The sequence below is a fragment of the Acanthochromis polyacanthus genome, chromosome 16 (genome assembly GCF_021347895.1).
Source record: "Acanthochromis polyacanthus isolate Apoly-LR-REF ecotype Palm Island chromosome 16, KAUST_Apoly_ChrSc, whole genome shotgun sequence".
Classification (NCBI taxonomy): domain Eukaryota; kingdom Metazoa; phylum Chordata; class Actinopteri; family Pomacentridae; genus Acanthochromis; species Acanthochromis polyacanthus.
The window spans coordinates 457898-482195 of NC_067128.1; the positions used below are offsets into that span (position 1 = coordinate 457898).

The following is a 24298-nucleotide window of genomic DNA, read 5'->3' on the forward strand; positions in this document are numbered from 1 at the left end:
AGTCCTGTTTCTGTCGTCCTTCAGAGGGACAGCAGTGGAGAGGACAGAGGTGAGAGTGGTGGGATGCAAACACAACGTTCTTCTGAAGAAGGAAGAAGGAAGAGGCCAAAAGATGAGGAGAAGAGAGACCTCAACTCATCTGAAAAGCCTGGTTTGATGTCGGACACAAAAGAGGACAGAAGGACAGAAAGAAGGAAAGTCTGATGATAAAAGGACAGACTAGAATCCAGTCAAAGGGCTGAGGAGGAGGAATTTAGTGGACAGATGTTTGTGTGCCAGAATTAATGGAGGAGAGTTTCTCTTTGAGGGACCAGACTTAGCGTTTGCTCATCAGGAGGACAGACAGATTTACTCTCAGCTCCCCTACAAACACTAAATATAAGGAAGAGTCTTCCAGCCTCCCAGACAGCAGCAGCAGACACAATGAATGCAAACTACTGCAGGACATCCACTGGAATGAAGAGCAGAAATCAGAGACGCATCCAAGATTTCTGACAAGTCCATGATTATGGAGGCTTTCTGTACGTCTTCATGCTCAGAAAGTTCTACTGGTTTCACAAACGGTGGAAGAAAACAACTGAACTCTATGAACACTGAGATTTTTACTCACGGTGGACTCATTTGGACGGACGGACAGGCAGCACAATAAAAGAGGAATCAAACGTGCTTTGGGAAGTTTAACAAGCTTATAATGCCATAAACAATAAAAAACAAAAACTTAGGAAAGTTGAATTTTACAAAAACTGAAGGAATCTGCAACCAACAAATGAACATGTTCTACATCTTTTATTCTAATGACGATTCTAGAAAAAATGGTCGATACTTTTATTTACTAAATCCTTTATTTATATTTTTCATTTGCTTCCATACTTTGCTCTACACAGCCTGCAGTTCAACCCAGTTCAATTAATTTCATACAAATATTGGTGGTAATTGATTAATCATGGCTTCATGTTGCACTGAGGGGGTTTTATTTAAGTTTTTACATCTACTTGAAGCCAATATTCCATTTTAGACTAATGTTTAAATAGGATTTGTAGAATGAGGTGATTTTGATGAAATGTCACTTTTAAGGTTAAATTTGGTTTATTTAATGACACAGAGTTAACTTATTAGTAATAATTAGTTGTAAAAATGAGCAGGAAACCAAATATCATTTTTCAATTCCTCCAATAATCTCTTTGCTTATTGTTGACATTTAACTGCTAAAAGTGGATTTTGTCCAGTTCTGTAAATGTTTTAATTATTTTTGCATTATTTCCTTAAATAATCACTGGATTGAAAATCAATGATCAGCTTTAATTATAACATGCTATTTGCCATATAAATAATGATAAATAAATAATAATAAATATAAATACACAGCAAGGAGGAACATCATTTAGTTTAGTTCATTTACTTCTGTCCTCTTCACACACGAAGGATTGAAAAGGTCTAAAAAGTACTAAAATATCAAATGAAGACATGGTTTAAGGTCTAAACACTGAAGCACAAAACGTCCGACGGTAAGAATCTGTAGAAGAAACGTCTGACATGGACGTGAAGGAAAGCTGTGATGAAACCTGAAATATCGCATCCGTCTGCCACATTTCTCTGAGGGCCTCATGGGGGAAAAGACAGAAAAATCAGAACATTTTTCTGTGTGGTTGAAAACGTTGGAGGAGGTGTGAGATCACATCCTGCTGCCATGAAGCTCCTGGCTGTCAGAAACCATGAGATAGTGGTGAAGAAGAGGGAGAGTCTGGAGCAAAAGCAGGAGGAACAAAACTTTTTCTGCTTGTACCAGACTGAAGGAGAGTCTAAAGAAGTAGAAGAAAACTCTTTCTGGAGCAGACTGAAGCGTCTCCAGTCAGCTGGATCCAGACCAGGCTGGTGGAGAAACTTCTCCTGGACGTTGAAGCCACTTCAAAGCACCTTCTCCATCACCAGCTCTGAGGTTCTGCGGGTCGTGGAGCTTATCTTTGAAGGCTACGTACGAGCTGATTTCTGCTGTTTAAAACGCGACTGTTTCCCGTGTAGAGTTCAGATCTGATCCAGTTTTCCAGAGAGTTTAGCTCTTATTGGTGTCTGACCACAAGAACAGGATCCAGCCACCACAGAGCATACTTCTGATACTAACGGTCTGCCGGGTTGTTGTTGTTCGTGTCTTATTCAGGACAGACTCAACCACCACAGACACCAGGGGATGAGGATCACAGCTATTATTTCACTTCTGTCACTGAGAGAACCTCCTCTGGTGGACGAGTCCCTCTCAGAAGGTCAAATAAATAATAAAATGTCTGATTCAGGTTGTTGTCCTGCTGTCAGAGCCTCAGAGTCTGTTCCAGGTTTTTAAAACTAAATTTAATGGAAGGATTAGGGTTATCTCAGACATTCAAACTCATCCTGATAGAATTATTTAAACACTGCTAGGAATAAAATATCTGTATTTAAAAGAAACACTATGCACAGTAAAGGTGTGAAAGCTGGTCAGTAATTTACTCTGACTTACTCCTAAAAATATAAAAGTAGAATTATTTAATTGTATTATTTAATTTACATGTTAATTGTAAAAAGTAATAATAACAATAATACGGTTTTACAGATTACTGCTTTAGTAATTCATGAATAAAAGAGATTTTTGATCGTTTAATGGATTTATTTTGTCTTTTTAACAAAGATATTTAGCCAGGAACAGACAGAAAAACCGAGGAAACGTTGATGTCTGAATAAAGACAGAAGTCCTCTTTAGTAACGAGTATCTTAATTCAGAAACAGGTTTCCATACCAGATTTAACCACTTTATATTATACAGCCTCTATAATATATCTAGCGTTTAAAAATATCTTTATATTATGCAGTTAATAGTTTACTTTATGTGTTCCCAATTAGTAGCTTATATCACACACTGATGATTGTTTTTTTATGATTTATTTTTTATATCCGCTTGTTCTACTGACTTCTCTCTACTTCTAGTCCTGGTTGTGCTTCCATAGAGATACAGGACTTTAAATTACAGTAAAAATGAGCCCACAGTGATTAGAAATGTGACGATAAAACTGTTTGAGGTAGAGAGAGTTCAGCTGAACGTCTTTACTGCACAGCCTGCTCTTGATTTTCTGTATTCCTGTTATTAACTAAAAAGATTCAATAGCAGATGTACTGAAACTGGATGAAAAACCAATAAATCATCCGACTGTTCAGTGACACCTGGCCAGTAAAAAGCAGTAATATGTGAGTAACAAACACAGAAATAAAGTTTCTGCCACCGAGTTTGGCTCAGTCTGTCCTGCAATTAGCTGAACGTCACACTTTAGTTTTTATGGCCTCGTCCCTCACAGAGCACAGCGTTCTGCTGGGAGAACATCGACCTGGCACTTCTCCATGGAGGCTGAAACTAAGAGGACAGAGCCAAAGCAAACAGAATGACTTCATCCTGGGTCATCTCTGGAGGACAACAGGACTTCTGGAGGCCTTCAGAGACGCCATCCGATTAAAACCAACCCAGAGGAGCAGCAGGAGGTCTGAGCGGTGATGGATGGAGCTCAGCTGCAGCATGAAGCTCCACAGCATGGACATGAAATAAAACACCAAACACTGGATGTATTTATGCATGACAGCGTGACTGTCTGTCTGTTCTCCCCTATATTCTCTGTTTTACCCCTATCAGCTGACTGATGGGATGTTTAGGTCATAAATCAGCAGCTGGTCTGATTATTAATATGTAGTTTCAGTCAGTGGTAAACAGCCGTAGATGGACTGGTACCAGACCAAACTCCTCTAATCATGGTGCCAGGTGGACCTTCAAGGCTCTTCCATGCCAGCGTTCAGCAGCAGATCACAGGAGATAGGTAGGTAGATACTTTATTAATCCTGAGGGAAATTCAAGGGACTTCAATTTTATGCACAAAAGTTACTTTTTTAATGAGAATCCAATCTTTTTAATTTTTATGGTTGTTGTAAGAGGAAAGCAGGGTTGGACTGTCAACCTCAGGAAGGTGTGTGTGTGTGTGTGTGTGTGTGTGTGTGTGTGTGTGTGTGTGTGTGTGTGTGTGTATGTGTGTACTTGTTTCTGCTATTCCGGTGGGGACTTTGACCTGACTATTTGCTATAAAGGTGGGGACTTGTCTTACAGTGGGGACCTAAAATGAGGTCCCCACGGGTGGCAACACCGTTTTCTTGGCCATATTGTTGTTAATAAAAAATGTAAAAGTGCAAAAACGTTTGTTTAGGGTTAGGCATTAATTTGGTGATGGTTAAGGTTAGGGTTAGGGTAAGGGTTAGGAGTTAGATATGAATGGGAGTCAATGGTAAGTCCCCACCGGTATAGAAAAACAAACATGTGTGTGTGTGTGTGTGTGTGTGTGTGTGTGTTCTTGTACTTGCTACATGGTGAGTACCATTTTCTGCATTTAACTATCAAAGTGAGGACATTTTTACAAAGTGAGGACATTTTGGCCGGTCCTCACTTTGAAACAGCCATGTTTGAGGGTGAAGACTTGTTTTTAGAGAACAGGTATGAATTGAGGTTTGGTTAGGGTTAGGGTAAGGATTAAGTTTAGGCAATCAGTTGTGATGGTTAAGGTTAGGGTAAGGCTCTAGGAAATGCATTACGCCTATGGATGTCCTCACTAAGATAGAAGTACAAACATGTGTGTGTGTGTGTGTGTGTGTGTGTGTGTGTGTGTGTGTGTGTGTGTGTGTGTGTGTGTGTGTGTGTGTGTGTGTGTGTGTGTGTGTGTGTGAGTACCAGCAGAGGTAATAGAGCTGTGGTGGAACCAGCAGCTCTGACACCACTGGTCTCCATGATAAATGTGTGCAGTGACTAATGGACCCTGAAATAATCCCATACATGCACTGCAGCTTCTTTCACGTGCACACACACAGAATGCAGCAGACTGTAAGTGTATGAGCAGCAGGTTTCCTTCTTCCCCAAAATAAACTGTAATCCAGAGCCCTGATTCCACCTTTAAAGATAAAACACCAACAGCTCCTCTTCCTCCAGAACCAAACATCAAAGGGAAGCTGATACAGTACCAGAAGATAAACCGCCTACAGGTGTGTTTGTGTGTACAGGTGTGTGTGACAGGGTGCAGATGTGGGTCTGTACAGGTGTGTGTGACGTCCCTCAGTAACATGAGGGTGTGTTTATCTGCTGCCTGTAGATGCAGACTGACGGCTGTTTGCAGTTTTTCCTTCATCATGTGAGAAAACAGCGTGTTCTTCTTCTGACTAACGGAGCAGCGTTCTGGCAGCGAGAAGCAGAGGAACAGTAATGCCCAAAAAATGAAAATAAGTGGAAAGTTGTCCAGTCTGCTTTCACCAACGTGGACTTTATGAGCTGTCTGTATATGTCCATAAATATTTATAAACAGCTAAAATTGCTATAAAAGCATGAGGGGAAAAAAAACTCCACACCCTGAAAATGACGGGGCCCAGGTCCTGGTCTGGCATTAATCTGAGGGTTATTAAAAATGGGGGAAATTATTAGTGACAGGCTGATGGAATTACATCATGCTCTGGGTCAACGGGCCCCCAGCGGGCCCCCAGTGGGCCGCCACCAGCACAATAACAAGAATAATAATCATATGTGGAGCTGGTCCAGCTCTGGGGAGGCTCAGGTTGGGTGTAGAGTCAAAGTGGAACTGAAATCAGGGGTTTCCAGAGGTTTGAGAGGAAAACAACAGGTCCTGGTTTGGGCTGTAGCTGCCACAGGGCTGTTGGGTAAATCATGGGATGTTTTTATCGGTACTGTAAACCTCCAGAGGATTCTATAGAATTATTCCCTCATTATTGCAGAGACAGATATTTCCAGGAGACTCAGATAAATACATCCTCCAAGTGTCTGTTCCTGGTGATGTTTCCCACATTTAGTTGTATTATTCTGAGACATATGGAAGCTACACTCAGGCAATAATGATGATAACTTCCTTCACCTCTACCTGTAGCTCTTCAACCAAATGGTTTAACGATGGTTTTCATCTGTTTTCGGTCTGATTGATCATTGGTATACCTCTTATCTAAAAACAAGAATCATCAACTATTTTCATATTTGACTAATTTAGAGAAAAACTCTGAGAAAAACATGTATTTTTTTCAATTTCCAGCTCCTTAAATGTGAGAATTATCTAGTTTCTTTATTTTTCTAACTGAATAGCGTTGAGTTTTTGGGCCAATCAAGAGATCTGAAGATGCCATCCTGGACTTTGGGAAACAGATTGCCAGACAAAGATTTTTTTTAATGAGTCACTTCCTCTCCTAACATCTGCTTAGGAATTCAACGTTAAGCAGTTTTCAAAATAAGATTTGTTTTAAAACTAATTCCAGATAAAATAATGTTCTTTAATCCAGCTGTCTCTCTGTAGTTATACTTAACTATCAGTAATAACAGTCAATCTGCAATGAAGAATAAATGTTGAAACGTTCTATGAAAACTTATGATTGGACTTATTCTAAACTTTGGCACCCAGATTTGCATTTTTAGGGCAAATGTACAACACACTGCTTCTAAATATCAGTACTTAGTGACCCTGATCAATAATAATAATATTAATAAAATACAGGAGGTCACTGACTTACGTCAGAGCTCTGTTCCTACAGATCGATGTAAGTTGATCATCAGTTCATAAAGTCATGAATACCAACGACTTTCATGCATGTATGAATCATTTTACTAGAAGATAACAGAACATATTGACCTGTTTTTACAACTTGATCTAATAATGCTGATGATCATCGGTGTTTCTGTTCTGATCATTTTATTAAATCTAATTTCACTTCCATGATATGTTGCCCCTAAGGCAGAATTATCGATGTATTTCTATTTTGAAAAAGCCTTTATTTTGAAGTTGTCTGTGGACAGCTGTCACTTCCTGTCCGCTATTTTGATGTTTAGCTTTACGTACGTGCTTCTCTGACTCTGTAAACTCCAGAGAGGCAGTGTCGTAAATAATTAACTTCATTTTTGTCTGTCCGTCTCATATCGCCATGTGACGACGTATTCATCCGCCCTGATCGTCAACTAGTTCCACATAACCAGTTCTGATGTAACAATGAAACGCCATAAGTCGAGGAAGTCGTAAACCGAGGACTTCCTGTATCTATACTGGCTGACCCCTACTCACATGATCTGCCTTAAAGTTCCCATAAGTCCACTGAGGCTTCATTAAACTTCAAAAACCAAATAAATATGTTTATAATTTGCCCAAACATTTGCATTAAACTGTACACTCCAGAATTAGCGGCCAGTTTAAAAGTAGAACACACCTCAACTGTTAGTGTAAATCTGCAATCAGTGCATTCAGTCCTCAGTCCATAACTGTAAGACTTTACATGTGCTGTAAAAACTCCACACACAAACATAAAACATAAAAACACTGAGTCACACGCTTCCACCAAAGAAAGCCGTAAAACCACTCACTTTAAATCAGGCATCTCATAAAGCCGTCGTTTTCTGGCAGGCTGCAGCTTCATCCCTGCCAACCTTCACCTCCACCAATTCACACCAGATCTGACATATTATTGTTTAGCTGAGGCTCTAAGCCAAAACTAACTTTACTGGGTCAATTAACGGAGAGAAACAGCACGCTAGCTGATCATGATTTGCCTTTGCAGAATGTGCTGATTCCCAGGATGTGGACTGAAGCTAGCTGAGAAACAGGAGTATGTTTGGGGATGGAAGGGCTGATAGACAGCATGTAACACAAAGGAAACACCTGATCCTGATTCTGTCCTGCAGCTTCACATCAGCTTTAAACGTCATTCTGCATCAGTTTACTCTGATCACAGAAGAACCTACAGGCATCCACCTGCCTGAGCTGAAGACAGCATCTCTATGTTCCTGAATGTTCTCATGGATTCACTGAGACACAAACACTTTTTTCTTTCAGCAACATCAGAATTTTATTCTTCTTTGAGCTCCACTGGCCAAAATATTTCAATAGCAGACCATAAGGAATGTTTAACGGCCTAATTATGCTCAGACTGAACATGTGTGGAAGCACCTGCTAATAATCCGTCGGTTAGTCATTCCAGCAGGTGTTTCCTCCATTATAGACTGCAGGAGATGTCCAGCTTCATCTCTGTAAAGCTGCATATTACTGGCCTGGAAACACGTGTAAAGTTAGACAAACTGAAACTACATATCACAGTTTTATGTCATATTTTGGTGCTCTTCTGTTAGTCTGCCTGCATACTCCACTAAACAACAGCGCTACGGTCCATTTATCTTCCATTCAGGCCACTAATGTCACGGCAGAGTGGAGGTGTGATGCAGCGAGCAAAGACTCAGAACCAGAGCTTCTCCTCAACATGTCTGACTGAACAGAGAGGAGGAAAGGTGAGGAGGTTACAGAATGTCATGAATAAGGAGTGAAAAGAGGCACCATGTTTTACACGCGTTTCCATCCACATAGTTAGAAAAATTTGGAGGTGCTCAGCGTGGAAATTTTTCGCTTGAGAAGGACTGTGTGGGGGGCGTGGCTAAAATGATGGGATTCATCCACACGGACACGTCAAGCTACAAACCAGCTTAAAGACCTCTACACACCGTCCCAGACCAGAGATACCAACGCTGAGAGAATGGTGGCGATATCTTCGGTCTTGTCTCTAAATCGGTGGTCCTACGTCTCACTGTGGGACAGGTTCAAGGACGGCCGTTGTCATGATGACCAAAGACAAGCTGCCATAAAATCCTGACTGTCATAAATTCTGACCGTGATCTTCTCACAGTGTGATGCTGCTGGACCTACGACGACTAACCAATAGAAATGCAGGATTAAAGGAAGTACTGATCAATAAACCCAGATAGATGATTTATGACAACAAAACACATCAAAACAAGTCTGTGGGATTTAAACAAAGAAGACAGCCTGGTAGAGCTGTGGCAGCAGAAGCTTTTTAGATGTGTCCTCCAGCTCGGACCACAACCAGACAGAAAAGAACAAAGCATGGAAGGATACAGCTCCCAGGTTAGTGAGCTAACAATAGCATTTAGGATTTCTCTCCAAACACATAAATGTCAGCAGGGCGAGGTTCATGTTTGGCTAATTTCCCTGTGATTGCAGGGCTCATGTTTGGCTAGTTTCCCTGTGATTGCAGGGCTCATGTTTGGCTAGTTTCCCTGTGATTGTAGGGCTCATGTTTGGCTCGTTTCCCTGTGATTGTAGGGCTCATGTTTGGCTAGTTTCCCTGTGATTGCAGGGCTCATGTTTGGCTAGTTTCCCTGTGATTGTAGGGCTCATGTTTGGCTCGTCTCCCTGTGATTGTAGGGCTCATGTTTGGCTAGTTTCCCTGTGATTGTAGGGCTCATGTTTGGCTAGTTTCCCTGTGATTGTAGGGCTCATGTTTGGCTAGTTTCCCTGTGATTGCAGAGCTCATGTTTGGCTCGTCTCCCTGTGATTGTAGGGCTCATGTTTGGCTAGTTTCCCTGTGATTGTAGGGCTCATGTTTGGCTAGTTTCCCTGTGATTGTAGGGTTCATGTTTGGCTAGTTTCCCTGTGATTGCAGAGCTCATGTTTGGCTCGTCTCCCTGTGATTGTAGGGCTCATGTTTGGCTAGTTTCCCTGTGATTGTAGGGTTCATGTTTGGCTAGTTTCCCTGTGATTGCAGAGCTCATGTTTGGCTAGTTTCCCTGTGACTGTAGGGCTCATGTTTGGCTAGTTTCCCTGTGATTGTAGGGCTCATGTTTGGCTAGTTTCCCTGTGATTGTAGGGTTCATGTTTGGCTAGTTTCCCTGTGATTGCAGAGCTCATGTTTGGCTCGTCTCCCTGTGATTGTAGGGCTCATGTTTGGCTCGTTTCCCTGTGATTGTAGGGTTCATGTTTGGCTAGTTTCCCTGTGATTGCAGGGCTCATGTTTGGCTAGTTTCCCTGTGATTGTAGGGCTCATGTTTGGCTCATCTCCCTGTGATTGTAGGGCTCATGTTTGGCTAGTTTCCCTGTGATTGTAGGGTTCATGTTTGCCTAGTTTCCCTGTGATTGTAGGGCTCATGTTTGGCTAGTTTCCCTGTGATTGCAGAGCTCATGTTTGGCTCGTCTCCCTGTGACTGTAGGGCTCATGTTTGGCTAGTTTCCCTGTGATTGTAGGGTTCATGTTTGGCTACTTTCTCTGTGATTGTAGGGTTCATGTGTGGCTAGTTTCCCTGTAATTGTAGGGTTCACGTTTGGTTAGTTTCCATGTGATTGTAGGGCTCATGTTTGGCTAGTTTCCCTGTAATTGTAGGAGCTCCATTTATGCTTCAGTTGTTTACTTTTCATGGATGGACGGTGCACGCTAATGATGTTTTATTCTTCGTTCCTGTTGACTCATGTACATCGTAGGCTGAGATTTAGCTGCATTTTCATCTTTAATCTGCACAGATCAAACTTCACGTCATGCCCAAAGATTATTAGATTCATGTCGTACAGCACAGCAAGCTGGGAACTTAGAGGATTTTTAAAATCACACAATGTGGAGGTTTTAAGACCCACTGGATTTGGTTTTTAAAAATAGAAGTTCCACTGACACTTGATTTAAATAGAAATTTGCTTTTTCTTTGTAAATAAGCTTGTCTTATGCCAACTCATCCTTCCATTTAAAGTGCCAGAACAGAGGACAGCTCCGGCGTCCAGCCACTGATGGAATGTAGTTTTCTGATAATATTCGGAGCCTCCGTCTTAATCCTTCTTCAGCTCCAGCTGACATTGGCCTGCAGGAGCTCCGGTCTGAGTCTTTCTCCTCCCAGCCAGCCATTGTTGTGGAGGCTGATAAATATTTACTCTTCCCAGCTTGGCAGGGAATGAGTGGGAGGGCAGAGGGAGCTTTGTGATGGAGGGGTCGGAGCCAGCAGGGTCCTTCCTTCCCCACCGCCACCTAAAACCCCAATACACGACTAGATCCATCGCCTGAACCTCTGGAGCTGGATGTCTGTGATGTCTGAGTGGGCGTGTGATGGAGAAAAGAGACGCAGACAGTACAGAAGATGACCACAGAGTGGAGAAGGTTCCCCTTTGAGAGCTGTTTACATGAGAGACCACCAGCGGAACTAAAGGACAATAGAGCAAAGAGGATCCACAGCATCAGACAATGAGCACTGAAGAAAAGCAGCTCTGGTGTTATGAATAAACGTCTCTCCACACTTCTTCTCCCACTCACCCACTCCTCCACAAAGAAACCCAAGAGTCATTTTTCAAAGCAGAACAAAACAGGGCTTTCCAGGGGAGCCACATTTAAATGGTCTCTGTCAAAGCAGCAATATTTGTTTAGTTACAGTTCTTTAGAGAGTAGCTGGTGGAAGTCTGTGGGAAATCCAGAGAGAAGAACCAGAGTAAGTCCTCAGCAGTCTGAGCCTCCAGGTCAGAGCTGCAGACACTTCCCTCCATGTGTTTGGATATCTCTTACAGAATAAATAATCCTTCATGTCCACACATACAGAGCATGTAGCGGGTCAGCCGGGCGTCAAAGCAGACGTTCAGGTCAGCTTCCTAAGAGAACGATCAAAGCAGAAGAAACCTCAGAGTGTAGAACAACAAACAGAGCTCAGATTTACATCCATCTGAGGCGCTGCGTCGCTGCCTGTCCTTCATTCATCATTTCCTCACCCGCTGCCTGGTTAGAAGATCTGCTTCCTGTCCTGAAAGATGGATTTAATAAAGTCCTCAGACTGAGGGCTGAATTAAACATGAGATGTAGAACTCCATACATGGATCTACAGCTGAAACAACATCCCCATGATTGATTGATTGATTGATTGATTTCTTTATTTTTGTGTCATGCACAAAAGTGTGCCCAACCTTCATGGGTTTACAAGACACCAATATACCAGCATTGCAGCAGAATACATCCAAAACAACACAGTATTCTGTCACTCAATCCTTGAACAAAATATGTGTGAGGGTATATGGACCACGGACAGAAGACTAAGAGCCCCGTATTTATTATTTATTTACTGAAAAGTTTGCACCTTTCCGTTATCAGTTGAAAGTAAAGAATACTCCCCATAATTTACCAAAGTCAGAATATTGTTTAGTCCCAGCCCCGAGGAGTCATTCCTGGACTTAATTCCATAATTATCTATTATTTACTCAATGCACAATTACAAAATTTTAATAGAAACGGATGAATTTGACAAACTTCTCTCCGTTGTCCTCTTGTATATCCCCAATGATTAGTTTGTTCCATCTTCTTCTCTAAGGTTTAGTTTTGTTTCAGGTTTTACAATAATAGTTTATACCAACACCTTCTGACAAAACTAGCTTATTATCCCCAAAGCAGTCAATGGAAACGAGCCTATTTCACATTTTCTGTTTTCTATTTTGTGCCACAGTTCAAATTTACTGACAGTCCATGGAAACAGCTAGTGAGGCTTTCGTGGATTCTCTGGAGCTAAATGCTAACATACGCATAAGAAATGGACATGTTGATGCTAACATGCTAAAATCACCAGCCGGTTTAATCCTCTGAACAAGAAAATGCATCCAATATTTTACACAAACCACAGAGGCAGTATGACCAGAGGTTAGCTAGTCTCTGAATAAAAACAAACTCATAAATCTTAGAGAACTGTACATGAAGTTGACACCGTATGTAGGAGCCAAATGCCCATATATATATATGTGACCAATAGGTGTCACTGTTGGTTCACAAATCAAGGTGGGAACTCAATATAGGGGGGAACCTTTGTTTGAAGGTTAGTTTGCTAGACGGACGAGCACACGTTTGTTGACCGCTATTGACGGCCTGCTTAATGCAGCTTGATACAAGAGTTTTTATTGTTGACGTGAAGATAAACTGCTGTTTTTTTTGTTTAGCATTTTTGTGAGAAATAAAGGATGATTTTTTATATAACGCCAAGCCTGCCTCCTTCGGTGACCTTTTAACAGTTTTAAGATAAGCAGTGCCAAAGCGCGTCAGCTAACATGTTCCGTCGGCAAAGAAGCAGATCAGGTTGGTAAACGCTGATACAAAAGTCAACAAACCCTGCTCTGGATTACGATTTGATCCGCCTTGAATTGTGGTTAATAGCTCGGAGGCAGTGCTTTGGGAAAAGAGACCGCTGTGTGGAGGGATCGCTCGCTGTACCCCGAACAGGCCTCACGCTATTTAGCCTGTGAGGAGGGAGGCCCAGTTGAGGAGGACGCCGAGGAGCAGGAGGATCTTCTGGAGCAGCTGTTGGAGCCAGTTCACCCCTTCATCTGGATTCATCTGGACTGCTTGGATATATGTGTTTCCTTAAACCTGCAGGCATTTCAATGGCGCCCAACGAAGTAGGCCTACTGTAGCGCTACATGTTTATATGGCCATTCATTTGTGTGCACACGCTTAAAGTCCAATGCATTGGTGGTGACTTTGCAAAAATTCAACGTGTTTAAGGGAAATATCAGCTTTAAAATGGAAACGTACAACGAGGATGTATTCGACGGGGCTGCATCAAACATCGCAGTTAACGTGGATGCAGCGAGCGAACCGGTCGTTAAAACAAAGCGCGTTGTGAAACTAACTCAAAAGGCCCTTTCTGAGAAACTTGAAAGATTACACAATGAGAGAAAATGTAAGCTAAATAAGGCAGCTAAGCTGAGAGAAAATATTCAGGAGCTTTTAAGTAACAAAGGTAATGTGTCTATTGTTCAAATAAGTTTCGATGAATTTAATAATGTGTGTGATGATGCAAAAGGTATTCATTGTGCATTGATTGATATGTTGCCCGATCATGAACGAGAAAAACATGAGGTGTGGTTTAAAGCAAAAATGATATTTAATGATGAATTTATTTCAGAGGTAAATGGGTGGTTACACAATTCTAAAACCTTATCTCCTGTTGATTTTGACGAAGTAAATGATAATAATGTCCGCCCTGAGGACAGTATATCCAACGCCTCTAGCAAGCAAAGCAAAGGTAGCTCATTTAGCTCAATATCTGCAAGAATCAAAGCTGAAGCAGATAGAGCAGCTTTGCTGGCAGAAGTACGAGTGTTAAAGGAAAGACATGCATTGGAGGAGCAAGAACAAAAAATAAAGCAAAAAAAAGAACAACTGGAATTGGAAGCCAAGCTGGCAGCTTCAGAAGCTAAACTTGCTGTTTTTCAAGCCTCAGAAAATCCGTCAAATACAAGAGTTTCAAAGTCAATTGTGGAGATGGAAAATCAAAAAATAACACTTAATCCTACAGCACAGGACTACAAGCCACTAAAGAATACAATGACTCCAGCCCCCTGCTGGCAACCAGAGCCTGAAGCTACAGTTTACAACATTGACTCAATAAAAGGTACAAAGCAAATAGAAATGGGTCAAAAATGTGGTGAGATTAAATTAAATTCAAGATCTAATAAACAACAAGTGGATCAAGGACAAGGAGATATTTTCTCTATTTTGGCCAGACAAAACGAAATAACGGCAGCCCTTGTGCAGCAACAGCGTTTAATGTCTCTGCCTCCCAGAGATATTCCAACTTTCAATGGAGACCCTTTACAATACATGTCATTTAGGAGAGCCTTTGAACAAGGAGTGGAGACCAGGGCATGTAAAAGCGATTGTTTATATTATTTGGAACAGTTTACAGCTGGTCAGCCCAGAGACTTGGTACGTAGCTGTCACCACATGGAACCGGAACGTGGTTATTACAAAGCAATGCAGCTCCTGCAAGAGCATTTTGGAAATGAATATAGAATTGTTACTGCATACATGGAGAAAGCTTTAGCATGGAACCCAATCAAATCTGAAGATGTAAAGGCACTGCAAGCATATACTCTTTTTCTTCGAAGTTGTTGCAACGTATTAGAAGAGTTGAATTATATGACGGAGATGAATATGCCAAGCAACATCAAAGTTATACTTGCAAAAATACCATACAAGCTTCGTGAACGCTGGAGGTCACTTGCTTTTGATATATTTGAAACAACAAACCAAAGAGCCTCCTTTAGTGATTTTGTGGAATTTCTGGAGCGACATGTAAAAATGCTGTCTGACCCACTATTTGGAGATATCCAAGAGACACAATCTATGACATTAACAACAAGGGGCAGCAATACCCGGCTTAGATTACAAACTGGGAATACGGTGCGAAACAATACTTTCGCTACAGCTGTAGCACAGCTACAAAATCCGGATGGTTTGGCTCAAGAAGTTTCAACTGATATGGCATGTGTGATCTGTTCTCAACGTCATCCTGTAGAGGATTGTCCAACAGTTCAAGGAAAGAGTTACAAAGAAAAGATTGAAATTGTACAAGAAAAACGTCTCTGTTTTGGCTGCCTTAAAGCTGGTCATGTAAGGAGAAATTGTGACAGTCGCTTAAGCTGCAAGATATGTGGGTTCCTGCACCACACCCTGTTTCATGTTGAAAGAAGAGGTACACAAAATTTACATCAACAGGAGGGGCTGTCCAACATACAAACCTGTGGTCATACAGGAGCGGGAAAAGATCACTGTTATCTTTCTATACTGCCTGTTCAAATAAAGGCCGAAAGGGGCTCAGAAATAATAAACACTTATGCGCTTCTTGATCCAGGAAGTACTGCAAGCTTTTGCTCCGAAGACCTTATGCGGAGACTTAAAGTCACTGGAAGAAAAACGCAGTTCCTTTTACAAACTATGGGACAAGAGAGAGTGGTACCAGCTTATTCTGTAAAGGGTTTGGAAGTGTCCGGGCTTGATGAAAGCTGTTTCTATCCACTGCCAGAGGTTTTGACACAGAAGCGGATGCCCGTTAACAAAGACTGCATTGTGTCAAACAGAGAATTAGCAAGATGGACATATCTAGCAGCTGTCAATATTCCAAGCATAAAGGCAAATGTGGACTTGCTGATCGGAAGTAATGCACCTAAGGTTTTGGAACCATGGGAGGTGATTAACAGTCAAGGCAATGGTCCTTACGCCATAAGAACGGCTTTAGGTTGGGTAATTAATGGCCCTTTCCAAGGTGATGATTGGGAAGATCAAAGGATCCCTCTAGTCACAGTCAACCGAATCTCTGCCTGTAAGCTGGAACAACTGCTACAGAAGCAATATGAACATGATTTCAACGAACAGACTACAGAAGAGAAGGGGCCATCACGAGAAGATTTAAGATTTATGAGCATCTTGGAGCAATCTGCATTAATTGACAATGGTCATTATAGCTTTAAGTTGCCTTTCAAGAGGGAATCAATCCATCTACCAAATAACTTGTCTGTTGTAAAACAAAGAGCGAAAGGTCTTAAAAGAAAGTTCATCAGGAACAAGCAGTTTTTCATTGAATATTCAGCTAAAATGAATGAGATGATAAATGAAGGCTATGCGGAGCAGATAATAGCTCAGGATGATGAAGTAGACACCGGCCAGATATGGTACATTCCTCATCATGGTGTATATCACCCCAGGAAGAAGTCTTTGAGGATTGTCTTTGATTGTGGAGCAACCTTCAAAGGAACATCTCTAAATCAAAATCTTTTGCAAGGACCAAATCTTACAAGTACCTTATGTGGAGTTCTGTTAAGATTCAGGAAGGAAACTGTAGCCTTCATGGGCGATGTTAAATCCATGTTTCATCAAGTCAAGGTTGAAAAATGCCACAGGGATTTTCTCCGTTTTCTCTGGTGGCCTGGAGGTGACCTTTCAAAGGAAGCATTAGTTTTTCGAATGACGGTCCATCTGTTCGGCGCTGTATCATCTCCGAGTTGTGCTAGTTTTGCACTCAGAAAAACCGCTGATGATAATCAAGACAATTTCCCGGCAGAAGTCATTCAAGTGATGAAGGAGAATTTCTACGTGGATGATTGTTTAATCAGCTTGGCAAATGAAGAGGTTGCTCTTGAAATGGTGAAGCAATTATCCGCATTGTGCCAGCGTGGAGGCTTTTCTTTGACAAAATGGGTCAGTAATAGCGAGTACATGACAAGAATGCTTTCTGAAACAACAGACATGGAAGTTTTGAAAGAGATGGATTTGGATCAGGAAGCGCCTCTTATGAAAAGGGCCTTAGGATTGCAGTGGTGTGTGAAAACGGATACGTTTACCTTTAAAATGGAGATTCCGCAAGGATTGTGTACAAGACGCGGAATGTTGTCAATTTCAAGTTCTGTGTATGATCCTATGGGCTTTCTTGCGCCTGCTGTCCTCCCTTCAAAAATTATGCTTCAAGAATTATGCAGGAGAAACATCGGATGGGATGATTTTGTTCCACAAGATATAAGGCACCAATGGGAATGATGGGTGGAGGGACTGAACTTGCTCTCTGCATTTAAAGTGGACAGATGTGTCAAGCCCAAAGAATTTGGAATTCCTCAACATGCCCAGTTGCACCATTTTTCGGATGCCAGTGAAGTGGGATATGGCACAGTTACTTATCTCCGCCTACAAAGTGCTCGAGGGGATGTGCATGTGAGCTTCCTGATGGGAAAAGCAAGAGTTACTCCAATAAAGGCAGTTACTATTCCTCGATTGGAGTTAACTGCAGCTGTCCTTGCAGTGCGCATGGATTTGATGATTAAGTCTGAAATGAGAATGCAGCTTCAGGAGTCTGTTTTTTGGACCGACAGCACGTCCGTTCTTCGTTATATTAATAACGAAGACAAGCGCTTCCATACGTTTGTGGCTAACAGAGTTTCAGTTATCAGGGATGCTACAGCTTGCTCACAGTGGAGATATGTTGGATCTAGGGAGAATCCAGCTGATGCTGCATCCCGGGGGATGAAAATCACTGAGTTTATTCAGGAGAGAAGATGGATACATGGTCCAGAATTTCTGTTACGGGCTCAAGAAGAATGGCCTGCCAATGTGTTGGATATTGAAGAGATATATGATCCAGAGATTAAAGAGGAAGTTGCTGTACATGCAGTGAACACTGTTAATGGCCTGAATGGTACCAGTCGTCTTTTGACATACTTTTCGGACTGGAGGAGGTTAAAGGTGGCAGTGGCATGGATGTTGAGGCTGAAGCATTTGCTGCTAAATAGAGCTACTGGTGGAAATCAAGGCAGAACTGTGCAGCCACTGTCCGGGGAAGAATTGTGCCAAGCTGAACATGCTATAATTCAGTTCATGCAGCATCAAGAGTTTGCTGAAGAGATTGCCACACTGTTGGCGGGCAAGGCTGTAAAAAAACAGAGCCCAATTTATAAACTGTCTCCATGGTTTGAAGATGGCCTTGTAAGAGTTGGAGGTCGGTTGACAAGAGGATGTCTGCCCGATGAGACTAAATACCCCCTCATTCTCTCCAAACGGCACCATGTGACTTCTCTCATTATTAAGAATATACATCTCCAGCTTGGCCACAGCGGCCGTAACCATACGTTGTCTACTCTACGAAGAAAGTATTGGGTTATTAGTGCAACATCGGCTGTCAGACAAATTATTAAAGACTGTTGCTTCTGTCGTAAATACAATGCCAGGACGAAAGAACAGAGAATGGCAGATTTACCAATGGAAAGAATCCTTCCTGATCATCCTCCATTCACCAACGTGGGAGTGGATTATTTTGGACCCATGGAGATAAAAAGGGGCAGAATAGTGGTCAAACGATATGGAGTAATTTTCACTTGCCTGGCCTGTAGAGCGGTACATCTGGAAGTGGCAAGCTCCTTGGATACGGATTCATGTATAAATACTCTACGACGATTTCTATGCCGGAGAGGCCAAGTTTCTTCTATATTGTCTGATAATGGCACCAATTTTGTTGGCGCCGAAAAGGAGTTGAAGGAAGCCATTTCATCCCTAAATCATTCAAAGATTCAGAAAGCTCTGCAGGAAAGAGGAATAAAGTGGAATTTTAATCCTCCGGCGGCACCTCATCATGGTGGCGTTTGGGAGAGACTTATCCGGATGATAAAGAAGATCCTCAGATCAGTTCTGCAGCAACAAATGTTGGACGAAGACGGTTTAAATACAGTTATGTGTGAAGCCGAGGCTATACTTAACGATCGTCCAATTACTAAGCTTTCTGATGACCCAAACGATCTTGAGGCCTTAACACCGAATCATCTTCTTCTCATGAAAGCAAAGACACCTATGCCTCCAGGGATGTTTGACAAAGGAGATTTATATGTAAAAAGAAGATGGCGCCAAGTACAATATTTGGCTGATCTTTTTTGGAAACGTTGGGTCCGGGAGTACTTGCCATTACTTCAAGAGAGGCAACAGTGGAATGAAAAGAAGAAGAATCTAAAGCCTGGGGATGTCGTTATAATAATGGACCCGTCTGCCCCTCGGTGCTCCTGGCCATTAGGACGAGTATTGAAGGTCTTTGCTGATAAAAATGGACTGGTTCGATCTGTACAAATACAGACAAAAACAAGTATAATTGAGAGGCCAATAACGAAGCTTTGCTTGCTTATTGAAACTCCTTAGTGTTGCTCAGTTTAAATAGAATTGTTCTTTAAAGGTACGAACAATTATGGGGAGGGGATGTAGGAGCCAAATGCCCATATATATATATGTGACCAATAGGTGTCACTGTTGGTTCACAAATCAAGGTGGGAACTCAATATAGGGGGGAACCTTTGTTTGAAGGTTAGTTTGCTAGACGGACGAGCACACGTTTGTTGACCGCTATTGACGGCCTGCTTAATGCAGCTTGATACAAGAGTTTTTATTGTTGACGTGAAGATAAACTGCTGTTTTTTTTGTTTAGCATTTTTGTGAGAAATAAAGGATGATTTTTTATATAACGCCAAGCCTGCCTCCTTCGGTGACCTTTTAACAGTTTTAAGATAAGCAGTGCCAAAGCGCGTCAGCTAACATGTTCCGTCGGCAAAGAAGCAGATCAGGTTGGTAAACGCTGATACACCGTACGTACATTTAGAGCTCATCCACCGTCTGTAGAGCTTAAAGATGGACCTTCTTATCCACACTAATATGAACACTTTGTTAAACAAAGAACTTCTTTTATGTTTAGCTCTTTCCCACTCACATTTAGGTCGCTCAAACAGAGATTTTATTTTTTTAATGGCATCTAAAGTGCAGATTTGGAAAAATTACAGTTTATGTGAAAATGTAAAAAATAAAGTTTGGGAAGTGATTATATCTCACATCTAACTGTTGCTTTGTGTAATAAAATAACACCACCAGTAGACATACAACCAGGTTTGATCACGTGTGGTTAGCATGACCACTAACACTTTACCTAGTTAGCTTCACCAGCCTCCATCCACAGTTTAAACACGACATGACAGAATGCTTTTCTCTGATATTTGACATATTACTACTGTTGTTTTAGTGCTCATGTCTACAAAGATATGTCTGTCCAGAAAAAGATCCATATTAGAATCAACAAGGCCTAAAGACGTGGTCAATCCCAGCCGTCCGTGCACGGTGAACCCTCTGGGAACAACAAACATTGACGTCTGCATCTAAACGTGCATTATATAACTACGATTATACATAACATCTCCGTGCAACAACTTGGCTGGTAGACAACATCTGGTATGAATCCATCTGTACCAGAGACCCTATGACTCCCTTTGCTTCATTAAACTCCAATTCAATAATACTGTATATTTTTCCTGTAATAACCCCAAGAGAGTCCAGTCAGATGGATTATGTGTCACATTTTTCATTTTATTACTTAATGCAGGAAATGCTGAGATATGCTCGTAATACGGATAATTAGAGTCTATCCACTGCTGGTGCCCAAAACCTGCTTTTAGAAGTGAATCTGTGTGTTAGATTTGATGTCTAGAACATTAATAAGGTAGAAATGTTAACACTTTGTAGACTTACACCAGTTTCCAAACTGTGAACTCGTGTTCGTCTAAACATAACAGCAACAGTTTGTTCCAAACATTTGGAAAACCAAGACTGAGATTTTTAAGCATCTGTTATTGATCACCAACAAAGATTTCATTCAGATAGGCCAAAATGTTTCGACATTACCGATATTTCACCGCATTTACCGTCCGTTCATATTACTATGAGGTTTCATTACACAGAGAAAGGCTAATCATAAACCACAGCATGGACGGATTTCAACAAAATCATATTCTGGCCTGAGAGACGCCTCCATCTGAGCTAAAACACTGATGTCATTAGACGACACCTGCGTCTTGTTATCGCGAGGAGTGGTGTTTCCTAATGCCTCTTTAACAATCACATCAAGAAACACAACAGATTATTAAAATCAACAAATCATAAACTTTAATGAAGACATCATCCCGCAGCTCAAGCTTCTAATGAAGTCTGCCAGCGTGAGATTATTGGACACGAGTGCCAGAGGCGTCTTCAGACAGACGTACTGTAGACAAACATCCCAACCCTTCATTAGGCTAATAAAAGATGAGGATAACCTGAGGCCTTGGATGATGGAGCAGCAGTCATTTACAGCTCTACACGATCAAAGTTAGGAAAGGCTGTGTTTTGTGCTGGCGAGGGAGGCACAATGAGTCGGCTGCCAGGCCCAAACGTACAGTCAGCCCAGTAATCAAGGGTTCCCATGCATAGACCGTCAACACAGCTGCTGGTGGAGAGCAGGAGGGTGGACCAGTCTGGTTACTGGCAGACTGCTGGAGTGAGCAAGCTCAGAAACATTAGTAGAAATCACGAAACTCTGCACAAACGCTTCCAACTTCACATCAACCCACCTTCCTCTGGGTCTATGGGGCAATTACATGAATCCATCTGAGACCGGTTTGACGAAAGACTGGTTCTAGAGGGAAGCTGGGATTTATTTTAGTGTGATTCAAGTTACCATGATCCTTTGGAAAGGTCCGAGGTTTCGTGCTGCATTTTATAGAGGAGGAGGTCCGTCACCTGAAATTAGAATGACCACACTCACACGAGAAGAAATGATGGAAAACAGCATGAAACCGTTCAGACCAAGTTAAAGAAGTTCAATCTGATGTTTAACCAACAGCTGGGCACCCAGTGGGCAGGAGAAAAACAGCTAAGCTGAAGTTACAGCCTGAGCTAACAGATGTGGAAGGTCGATACCGAGGTTAAGGTTTTGTTTTTCACTTCACAAGACAAACTGACACTGAATAAACAGGTCACTAAATTCCTCTCTGATCACAAATTAAAAACTCGTCTCTGTGAATCAGATACAGCAGGTCCTCAGTTTACGGCGTCCTCGACTTACAGCGTTTCATCGTTACATCAGAACTGGTTACATGAACTAGTTGATGAGCAGAGCGGATGAATACGTCGTCACACGGCGCTATCAGGCATCTTTGTTTCCATTCTCTGGTTGTACTCCACCTTGGATTGTGCTACATTCTCTAACTTTTTACCTTCATTATGGCTCCCAGCGTAAGACAGACTCTTCTGATGCTGGAAGAAAAGGAAAGCGTCTCCATGGAAGTGAAATTAGACAGAATAAAACGCTGGGAACAGAAACACCGACCAACATGGGTCATTGTAAAAACAGGTCAACATGTTCTGTTATCTTCTAGTAAAATGATTCATACATGCATGAAAGTCGCTGGTATTCATGACTTTATGAAGAACTGATGGATATCGTGATGCATGGAACGGTATGGTTACATTTTCATGGAATTCAAACTTATGGTGAAGATCGATTTACGCAGATCAGTAGGAACAGAAACTCTGACGTAAGTCGAGGACTTTCTGTTTTCACAATTATTTTCATAAAAACAGTCTTTCAGCCTTGCATTGATGCCTGTGTAGAATCTCCCTGCAGCATTAGTTATTTGTATGCTGGAGTGCATTAACCTCCTAAAATCTGACTGAAATAAACCGTTTTACAGGAATGAGTCCAGATATTTACAAAGAAGACCTGAGATTGACTTGGTAGGCTTGATGTGCCTGAAGCTGATGATTATTAGAAATAAATCAATGATGAAAATCAGGGAATAAAGTTGGAAACCTATTGTTGAGTCCTGCCTTAAACCAGAACGTTATCTGGTTATATTCTCACAGGGATTACTTTTACATTGGTTTACCCTGTATCTGAAAACCTGCTCACATTAAACTGTGAACAAAATACACCAGAACATTATATATATGGTATAAAACCTAACAAAGTGGCCGGTGAGTGTCCACCTCAATACCAAAAAAAACACCAATGAGACATGAAATACAATCCAGGAAGTCCAGTTCCATTTACAGATGTCTGGGTTTAAGGTTACCAGACGCCTAAAATCTTCATAGAAATCTACAAGAAACAGCAGGAACCATCTGTGTTCGTGGCTTTACAGGATCACAGCAGCTTCAATCTGCTTCTGCCAAAAACTACCAGAAACTGGTTGAACTAGATATAAAAAAATACATATATTTTTTGAACCAAAGTGGAGTCGAAGCAGTTGTGACTGGGACATAAGCTTAACTACTAATGTCAGTGAAATCTGTTGACTTGTTTACCAACCACCTCCAGTTAGTTCCCTGAGCAGTCGCTGTGTTATTCAGGGTAATTTTGGTTGACTTGATAATGACCACTATTTCCTGAGTAGGAAACGATGACACTGGGCTGGGAGGACTCATGCAGGGCGATGGGAGACGATTCCAGTTTATTTAAAAACTACAGAGTTAAAAGCATGAGCCACGAGCCGCTCAGCACCACATCTCACCAAGAACACAAAGAAACAAACAATTAACGATTATGAATCGCAGATTTCCACTTTAAAGACCAGGCCGCTGTTTACTTCCTCCAGGGCTTTTAGAAAAGCTGTTTTCAAAAGGCTGTGAAGTCAATTAAAGGGAGAATCCAAGCAGCTGGATGGCCAGCGTCCAACGTCCAGCCCAACCAACAACAGGCCTTCCATGTTCCAGAGGATCCACAGCTGCTGCTTTTAGCTGCTCTCCAGATTAAACCACCGTTACACAGTTAGAAATGAAGCCAGGCATCCTGCACAGAGCAGCCTCCAAACATGAGTGGAAGCTGATCAAACAACAAGAAAAGCATCCGTCTGATGCACAGGAGCACAAACAAGCAAACAAGACGCTCTGTGATGGTATATCCATCTATCTATCCATCCAACAACTCGACTGTAAAATGTGACAGCTTCATTAACTATCCACAGTTAGTTTGGACGTTTCAACCGCTAATATGTCAGAGGACCGAGCCACAAGTCCATCTTTTTCCAACTTCAGAGAAAAGAGAAAGTTTGATTCTTTCCAGACCTCTGATTGGTCAGATTCCACGATGTAGTGTGATGTAACGTAGACAGACATTCTCTGATTGGCTGGGTGGAAACCACATGCTTCTAGACCTCACTGAGACACAGAGCAACACCGTATTTAATGTGTAGAAATGACCAGATATGACCGCTGGCCTGGTGAAGAGTTAAGATGATGAGGAGGAAGAGCAGAGTCCAACTAGAACCTGCTGAACAGAGACGCTGAAAACCTCCCAGCAGGTCAGGACAGACCGAGTGTAAGAGTGTGTAAGAGTGTGTGTGTGTGTGTGTGTGTGTGTGTG

General features: G+C 41.8%; 1 protein-coding gene across 1 annotated transcript in view; it reads right to left on the bottom strand.

The window, feature by feature from the left end:
• disp1 (dispatched homolog 1 (Drosophila)) overlaps positions 1–24298 on the bottom strand; it is a 120283-nt gene that overhangs the window by 64955 nt on the left and 31030 nt on the right. The gene's annotated exons all lie outside the window — the stretch shown is intronic.